This window comes from Cottoperca gobio, chromosome 16 (assembly GCF_900634415.1).
Source record: "Cottoperca gobio chromosome 16, fCotGob3.1, whole genome shotgun sequence".
Classification (NCBI taxonomy): Eukaryota; Metazoa; Chordata; class Actinopteri; order Perciformes; family Bovichtidae; genus Cottoperca; species Cottoperca gobio.
The window spans coordinates 2,855,650-2,864,012 of NC_041370.1; the positions used below are offsets into that span (position 1 = coordinate 2,855,650).

Consider the following 8,363-nt stretch of genomic DNA (forward strand, 5'->3'; position numbering starts at 1 on the left):
CCGTAGTGTGTAGAGAACGCACCTCCGTTAGAGTTTGGACCGTCAGGATGACGTGGATTGTAAACATGTGAAGAATGATGTTCCAGGAGGACGTCGAGAAGCTACCAGGTGTCAGAGTGTTTAATTGTCGATCTAGGAGCTTTATGTTTTGATGCATTATGATATTTTGTTTATCAATGACCCCCCCCCCCCCCCCCCCACGTGTTACCTTGAACCTGAGAACTGTTTCTCACATGATGGACTGAAGTAAATGTCGTGTTTCACAGCAAAGCGTTTGTTCTCACACAACTCGTGCAGTAAGTTCTCTGTCCAGTCGTCCCGAACACGACCTCTCACACTTTTACAGGCTGTTTCCTGTTTCATGTGTTTCCGTAAAGGTTTTAGTGGAAATGCTTGTGTTTGGGAAGCACTGAGCGCACGACTGGATACATAACACTTAGCCCCCATCAAGTATGTTCTCCCCTTCTTGCATTCCTCCTACACCGTGCAGGCAGGCGAGAATTCAAGGTAACCCGAGAGTAATTGATATGTAAATGATCAGTTTGGAGGGGGACGTTTTCCTTTTTAACATCCTCAATTGTTCAATGAGAGCTCCGCCTCCGTCTGTAATTTGTGGTAATTTACGCCGGCTTTGGTCGCCTGTCCCCGCAGGTGTCACACTTGGGCCACCAGATGGAAGGAGTTGAGGGAAGCTTTCCCCCGATGCTGTGAACCACGCTGAAGACGGAAGTTGGACGATCGTCACAACTGCCCGTCGTAAATGTTTGATATGACTGGACTGTCTATTCATGAACAACATACACACACACGACAAAACCCCACACGCTCGATAGTTACATTAACAGTTCTCCTTCTCCACTGTTCCCCACACACACACACACACACACACACACACACACACACACACACATACACCCTTGTACAAACATGGGTATAACTACACTCACTTTATATATACTCATTCTCAAAACTTGACATGTGTTTTTGCCCACTGCACTAAGGTGCTACAGTATACAGTACATCTGCTGTACAGTCCATTTTATGTTTGTGAAGACACTAGTGTGTCAGTGAATTGAATTGTATACTGTTAACTAATTAATCTAACTAAATAAAAGTTCATTAAACATTGTTAGATAATTACAAAATGTGTCTTTGTTGTGTTTTGAGATCGCATGTCTTCTAAAACTGAATCGTACTCGAGTACAGCTTCAAAGAAGAAGAAGAAGAAAGTATTCATCCCTCGAGGGGAAATTACATTTTCAATTGTCGAGGTTCTTTTGTTGGCTCGTCTGTAATTGTACACAGTTATTGCTTCTCTGCCGTGTGTAAGTGTGTAAATGTGTAATTCTGCTTCCCCTCTGCATGTGCATGTATCCTACGCTCCCTCTTCCCTGTGCAACCACGTCTGCAGGTCATGTGACATCCAGATGGAGCTCACAAGTGGAGCAGCCAATGAAAACCTTCTGTTTTGACAAATCACTCCCATAGCAGGCTGCCTGCCTCCTTTTGTGCTCGCTGTATCTTTAATTACATCCATGACTATTTTTAAATGCACGTCCTCCCTCCAGCGTGCGCTGCTCTTGTCACCTGTCCACCTGTCTCCCCGTCTCCTTTCATCCTCGTCATTAGATCTCTAAAGTTCTCCGACGAGGCAGCTCGTTTTGTGCATCTGTCTTTGCTTAGATGTTTCCTCCTCATCCTCTCGTCTTGATATTTTGTGCCTGTCATGCACATCTGAAGAATACAGATGTTTGATTCCATTTCCCCGTTACTCTTCACCCAGTTGTGACAATTGTTTGCAGGATAACAGCGCTGCCGCCACACATTACATGTTGATGTTTTGCACACGTGTCATGCTGCAGTTAGCTGATGGTGAGATGTATGCTCGGGAAGCATGGCCCGACGCATGACGGGAAGATAATCTATGTAAAGATAATCCTCTGAGGTTAAAGTGCACATCTTTTCCTCCAGGTGTTTTTTATTTCCCTGCTTCACTAAAGCAAAGAAATGCACGTAACCTCTGCTGTTCCTCTCTCTTTTCCTTCTCCCAGTGTGGTTCTCTCCCCTCCACCTCTGCATCTTCCAATGACTCACACGCTCCCCCTCCCCCCTGTGTGTCATACGTTTTCACCCCGTCCCCTCCCACCTCCCCGTCCTTCTGTCTCTCCTTCGCCATCATCCGCTCACTTTCTCCACCCGGCTCCCAACACGCTGCAGGTAACGTTTAAAAAGATTGATCTCCTTCTTTAATCCCTCTGAACCTCTTCGCTCCTCATTCTGTGTTTGTGCTCCGTGTCGTTGGTCCTCGTTCACTGACAGCAGACATAGAACCGGCTTGAGGTCTGGAACAGGGTGACACATTCATAAACAGGTTTGGATTATTCACTTCATTTGTGTGTGTGTGTGTGTGTGTGTGTGTGTGTGTGTGTGTGTCAGCATCTCTTCCACAGCTTGACATCCCTAAGGCTGCGTCACTATCATCACAATATGAGGAAGAGAGTGTGAAGTGCTTGTGACTAATGGACATTGAGGCTGTTTGCTTTAATGAAATGCGTGTTTGACATATTTTCAGACTCTTCTGTCGCACGCCGACTCTCTGCCTCGTCCTTTTTACATAAAGGCAACACAATAAGATGTAATGGTTGTGTGATGAGGTGCGCTGCCGAGGGGTAATGTTTACATAAAGAAACATTTTCTTGTTTTTACAGGATGTCCATAGTAAATATTGTTGCCAGGGAGATCCTGGACTCCAGGGGGACCCCCACTGTGGAAGTAGATCTGCACACCGGCAAAGGTCGGAGATTAAATCCATTAATTAATCATATTCTGTCCGTTTGTCGTCTGATAATGGGCTTAACAGTGCACCTTGTGTAATCAAAACCTCCAACAATCATCAAGGTTGTATGTGCACACGCTTACCTCACCTCTCCTCTCTCTCTCTCTCTCTTCTCCCCCCCCCCCCCACGAACGGCCATCTTTTCTCCACTCCAGGTGTGTTCAGGGCTGCTGTACCCAGCGGTGCATCCACCGGATTACGAGGCTCTGGAGCTCGCGATGGAGACAAGACTCGCTACAAGGAAAGGTGAACCCTTGTAATGACACGTATTCTCAGTGTGCGTTTTTGTGACATGAATGTGCGAAAGTCTTAAGTCTTTCCACGGCATTCACGTATCTCTCGTCCTGCTGTAGGTGTAACAAAGCTGTTGTTCACATCCATACACCCTGCGTCCGGCCCTGATCCAGCTGTGAGTATCACTGCAGATTCCATCAATTTAAAGGGGACACGTTCATGAAAAACTTGTGCCACTTAGTTTTGGGTATACTGAGTTTACCAACCTACAGAAAACATGGGAAGCCACTCAGGTTTGGCTCCTCGTCCTGTCACATGCAGGCTCATTAGAATTATACCCCCACCCTTAAAGAGACAGGCTGCGATGAAGTGGAAGCGTTTCAGCACAAACCGTACGAGAAAATAAGGTGGTTTTTTGAAACCCAAGTTTGAACTTGAACCTGAGCATCATGTGTCTCCTTTAAAGCTTAAGATGGCTGAACGTATCGTGAGACATTTTGTTTTCCTCCAGCGGAATCAACGTGTTGGAGCAGGAGAAAACTGGACAACACCATGATCGAAATGGACGGCACTGACAACAAATGTAAGCCTCGGTCGCACCCTCGCGTGCGGTGACGGCATGTGTGTGTATGACATGTTTCCGCACCAGTGGTCGCTGCCTGCAGCACCATGGTTGTGTGCCTCTGTGTTTCTCCCAGCTAGTTTGGGCCAATGCTATTCTTGGAGTCTCACTGGCCATATGCAAAGCTGCGCAGCAGAGAAAGGTGTCCCACTGTACCGCCACATCGTCTGATCTGGCAGGAAACGAAGAGTGGTCCTCCCAGTTCCTGTGAGGTTTTTTAATTTATTGTGCAAAATGTAATTCTTACACAGGAAATACAATCTAAAGTCCCTCGTCCCTCACTCAGGCGTTTAATTGTGATCAACGGCGGCTCTCATGCTGGCAACAGATTGGCTATGCAGGAGTTCATGGTACTTCCTGTGGGGGCGGAGTCTTTCCGTGATGCTCTGCGTGTGGGGGCGGAGCTCTACCAGACACTGAGAGGGTCATCAAGGAGAAGTACGGTCAGGATGCTACAAATGTGGAGATGAGGGAGGGTTTGCCCCGAATATACAGGAGAACAGTGAAGGTAAGCACTCCTCCCCTCAGAGGGTGGGGTTGTGTCGGGTACTCATCCATAATCAGTGCACGGGAGCCAAAACAATGTTCTGCTGTCAAACCTTCCATCTACTGAAGGAAACGCACTGACTGTGGATGAGTACCTCTCCACAAACACTTCACATCCAAGCTATCCCTTTAATTTCCCCGCGGCATCACATCTTTGTGTTTCTCTCCGTCAGCCCTGGAGCTGATAAAGACGGCCATAGAGAAAGCAGGCTTCACAGACAAAGTGGTGATCGGGATGGATGTTGCTGCTTCAGAGTTTTTCATCGAGGGCAAGTACGACCTGGACTTCAAGTCTCCGCCCAATGCTGCCCGCAACATCAGTGGGGAGGAGCTGGCCAGCATCTACCAGGGCTTCATTAAGGACTACCCAGGTGTGTATCCTGCTGTGTGTCGGACATCAGTCCTGTAACGGGTCAAACACTTCCATCTGGTGATAGTTACATGGAGAACCATGATGTGGAAAATTCATTTTTGGACCTTTAAAGTTAGAGAAATGTTCTCCTGGCACAGGTCTCATGGAAACACGGCGTCAGAGTAGCTGATTGAATCTCTATCGGCAAATGACACAGCAGCCAATTCGTTTGTATTTCTACGACTGCCCACATTTCTTTCATCACCTTTTTAGACGGAGAACAAGAGAGCTGGATGTCTCCACACGGTCTCTCCTCCAGACTCTCGGGCCTGTTAAGAGGTTTTAATTATGCGCTACAGTGCCACATTTGGCAAGCGGGGACCTACTCTGATGTGGCTCTTTACCCTGTCAATGGTGTGCTTCCTGCTTGTGTGGGTACTTGTGTGTTATGTGAGTGCATTTTAAGACATTAGCCCCATCAGAAGCCGTTATTGTCTATATCACTGGGGCTCTAGTGCCATTGACTTGTGGGTGAGGAATAGAGAAAATGAAGGGTTCTCAAAGGTTGTGTTATTAGGCTTGTGCAGGAAAATGATGAAAATGATCTTCTCCATCCGTCTTCCCTTCAGTGGTGTCTATCGAAGACCCTTTTGACCAGGACGACTGGCCGGCGTGGTCACAGTTCACAGGCTCAGTGGGCATCCAGGTACACTTTCAATTCAATTAAATAAAGCTTTATTGTCCCGAAGGGCCGTTCTGGTGCAGCATTAAAAGAAAACAGAGAAACGTGCTGAACACAAGACGACGACAACAAGAGACACATTACATCATGGGTGTTCAACACGGGGGGCGTGACCTCGAGGGGGTCACTGCATGGGGGGGGGAAATATTGTTGATATATATCAGAAAATATACATTAACATGAATCCAACAAGCTACTAAATGAAGCTTCCACTTGTTTAGCATTTAAACATGATGTACAAATATAAGAATTATTATTTTAATAGCTTAATATTGTAGGAACCCATAAAACTTTATGTTAATATATACTTTAGGCCGCCCTACATGTTGTTTAATATGCAACAAAGACACTATAAGCAACAAATAATGCAAACATTAAGTGCAATGACTTTGTAAGGTCCTTAAAGAGTTATTATATTATTATTAGTCTAAATTAAATGCTGCAGAAATGGAGATATTCTGATTTTTAGTTGCTAGTATGGCTGCAAAACGCAGGATTCTGCCGTGTCCATAGTGAAACTCAACGGTGTATGTTATTGACTTTGCTTGCCCTTTATAGTGCCGGCTGATCTGCAGGTGTAAAGTCAGCGGCACTCCCCTTTAATATTCCTGCTTTATGTGGTGTCAATGGAATAAAACTGGATTTACGTTTGTTGGCGACAACAACCTTCCTTTGCTGCGTACAGCTGAAACTATTACTGTGGGTAACAACTGCACTTTAATCTGTCCGTGGCTCTGTTGCATGAATTGTGCAGGTGGTCGGAGACGATCTGACGGTCACGAACCCGCGCAGGATTCAACGAGCCGTGGAGGACAAGGCCTGCAACTGCCTGCTGCTTAAAGTCAACCAGATTGGCTCTGTTACAGAGGCCATCAAGGCGTGAGTTTGTGTGCAGTTCATGCATAGACATCGGGACACGTGTCCGTGCACATGCTTGCCACGTATTTATCATATTCATATGTATTTATACTGCCCCTGCCTCTCAGCTGTAAACTGGCCCAGGAGAACGGCTGGGGTGTGATGGTGAGCCACCGCTCAGGAGAAACAGAGGACACTTTTATAGCTGACCTGGTGGTTGGTCTCTGCACTGGACAGGTAACACACACACACACACACACACACACACACACACACACACACACACACACACACACACACACACACAAACACAATGGGAAGAGTCCGTTCTCCATTTCCCAATAATAAAACTCTTCATTTGTGTCATTACATTACACTAGTCATCCCTTCGTCAGTGCACTTATGAAACAATACAAACAAACAGTAGTACTTGTAAAAAAACAGAAACTGGATGTAAGCATTGCAACTTTAGCTATATTAATAAATAACTTGTACTGTAAATAAGAAAAACCTGCAGAACATTTGCTGATAACGTCTTCAAATGCTAATAATACAGAATCCTGCTTTTCTGCGAAACGTTAATGCTTTTGGTTTGGCGGCGTCTAAGAAATGTTAACATACAGTTTTAGGAGTAGCTGCCATTAAGTTTGACATTTTACAGCTGTGATTTATTTTGAAAAGCGATCAAAAGATCACCTGATAATTAAGTAAGTGTCCAAATACCAAGAGCTAGTAATAATGCAGCTGTACCTGTAGCTCTGTGATCCATCTGTGTCTTCCTTCAGATCAAGACGGGGGCTCCCTGTCGATCAGAGCGGCTGGCCAAATACAATCAGCTGATGAGGTGGGTATTCTTGATTTGTATATTAAACACCACTTAAAGCATTAAAGGCACTTTTATGTTTCTCTTCTTCTTTCCTTTCTTGTTGTTTCTGACAAATCCCCTCTTTCACAACCTGCCTGCTCTGCATTTCTCTCTATGTTCTTTCCTCACCTCCTCTTCCTCCTCTCAGGATTGAGGAAGAGTTGGGAGACCAGGCTCGCTTTGCCGGGCACAACTTCCGCAACCCCAGTGCCCTTTGAGTGGCACGCCAGAAGTTACGCTTCCATATGACGGGCACAAAGTAATCACATCATGACACTTGTTTCAGCAGAGCTCTGACCTCACTAAGACGCACTTAAAAGCATTAAGACTCGTTTGTTTTCACGTAACCAAAATGCACAGATAATGCACTGTAGCTACAGTATATTGACCAGACGCTTCAGCAAGTGATTGACTTAATTGACTACAGCAAATCCTGAACTAAGCCTGGAGGAACAAATCAGTGGTTCACCTCGCAGCAGACGAGCACTTTCCCTGATGCACTTGTTAGTTCCTTTCTCTTCCCTGAACCCGCTGACTGTCTCCTTTGACTCTCTGCAGAAGTGTTCTGATCTTTTGTGCCCTGTTGTTTCCTCGTATCGTTTCTGACGTGATCCCTCAGCAGCTTGCTACAAACGTGTATCTCACTCTGTCTGTCTGTAAGGTTATGCTTAATAAAGAAATACGCATTTGCTGGAAAAGCAAAGATTTCTGTGTTTGTTTGTTGAAGGGGGGGGGGGGGGGGGGGGGCTCTGCTGTGGCATTTCTCTTCTCTTGCTCGAAAGATAAATAATCACTGAATCCAAACATGGCCAAAACCCACCTCTGCACTGCTTCTGTCGAAAGTAGAAACATTCAAGCGTGTTGCACTTCTGCCCACATTAAATATTGATGACACAGCAGGTGTTTGACATCACTTACAAAAAAAGGCGTACAAGAAGCCTGCAGATAAGAAAGTAAAGGTCATTCCTGATGGTAAGTTTCTGCACCACTTTAGAAGGAATCCAACAGAATTTCAGCACAAATCCTTCAGGAGCTCATTAGGAACCCTCTGAATGTTCCCCGCATGACGCCAACTAAAGGAACTCAAGCAATAATTGATGGCCGCCTCTCGTACTTCTGCATCTGTAGGATGACGAGGTGAAAAATATGTTTCATCAAATATAATCATTTTGGTAATCCATTCACAAATCGTTTAAGATATACCACATGAATATAATACATCTGCATGATCAGTGAGGAGCAGCCTGTTGTACCTGCAGATGTCCACAACTTATTTTACAGCAGACATTTTGAGCTCAGACGTCATTA

General features: G+C 45.5%; 1 protein-coding gene and 1 pseudogene across 1 annotated transcript in view; both read left to right on the forward strand.

Annotated features, from left to right (window-relative positions):
* Nucleotides 1-1,145, forward strand: part of LOC115020734 (myeloid leukemia factor 2-like) — a 6,508-nt gene extending 5,363 nt beyond the window's left edge. Inside the window, 1 exon segment of the mRNA XM_029450661.1 lies at nucleotides 652-1,145. The gene's annotated coding sequence lies outside the window, so the exon portion shown is untranslated.
* A 1,011-nt stretch (nucleotides 1,146-2,156) lies between these two features.
* Nucleotides 2,157-7,760, forward strand: LOC115020748 (gamma-enolase-like; annotated as a pseudogene).
* The last annotated feature ends 603 nt before the right edge of the window (nucleotides 7,761-8,363 follow it).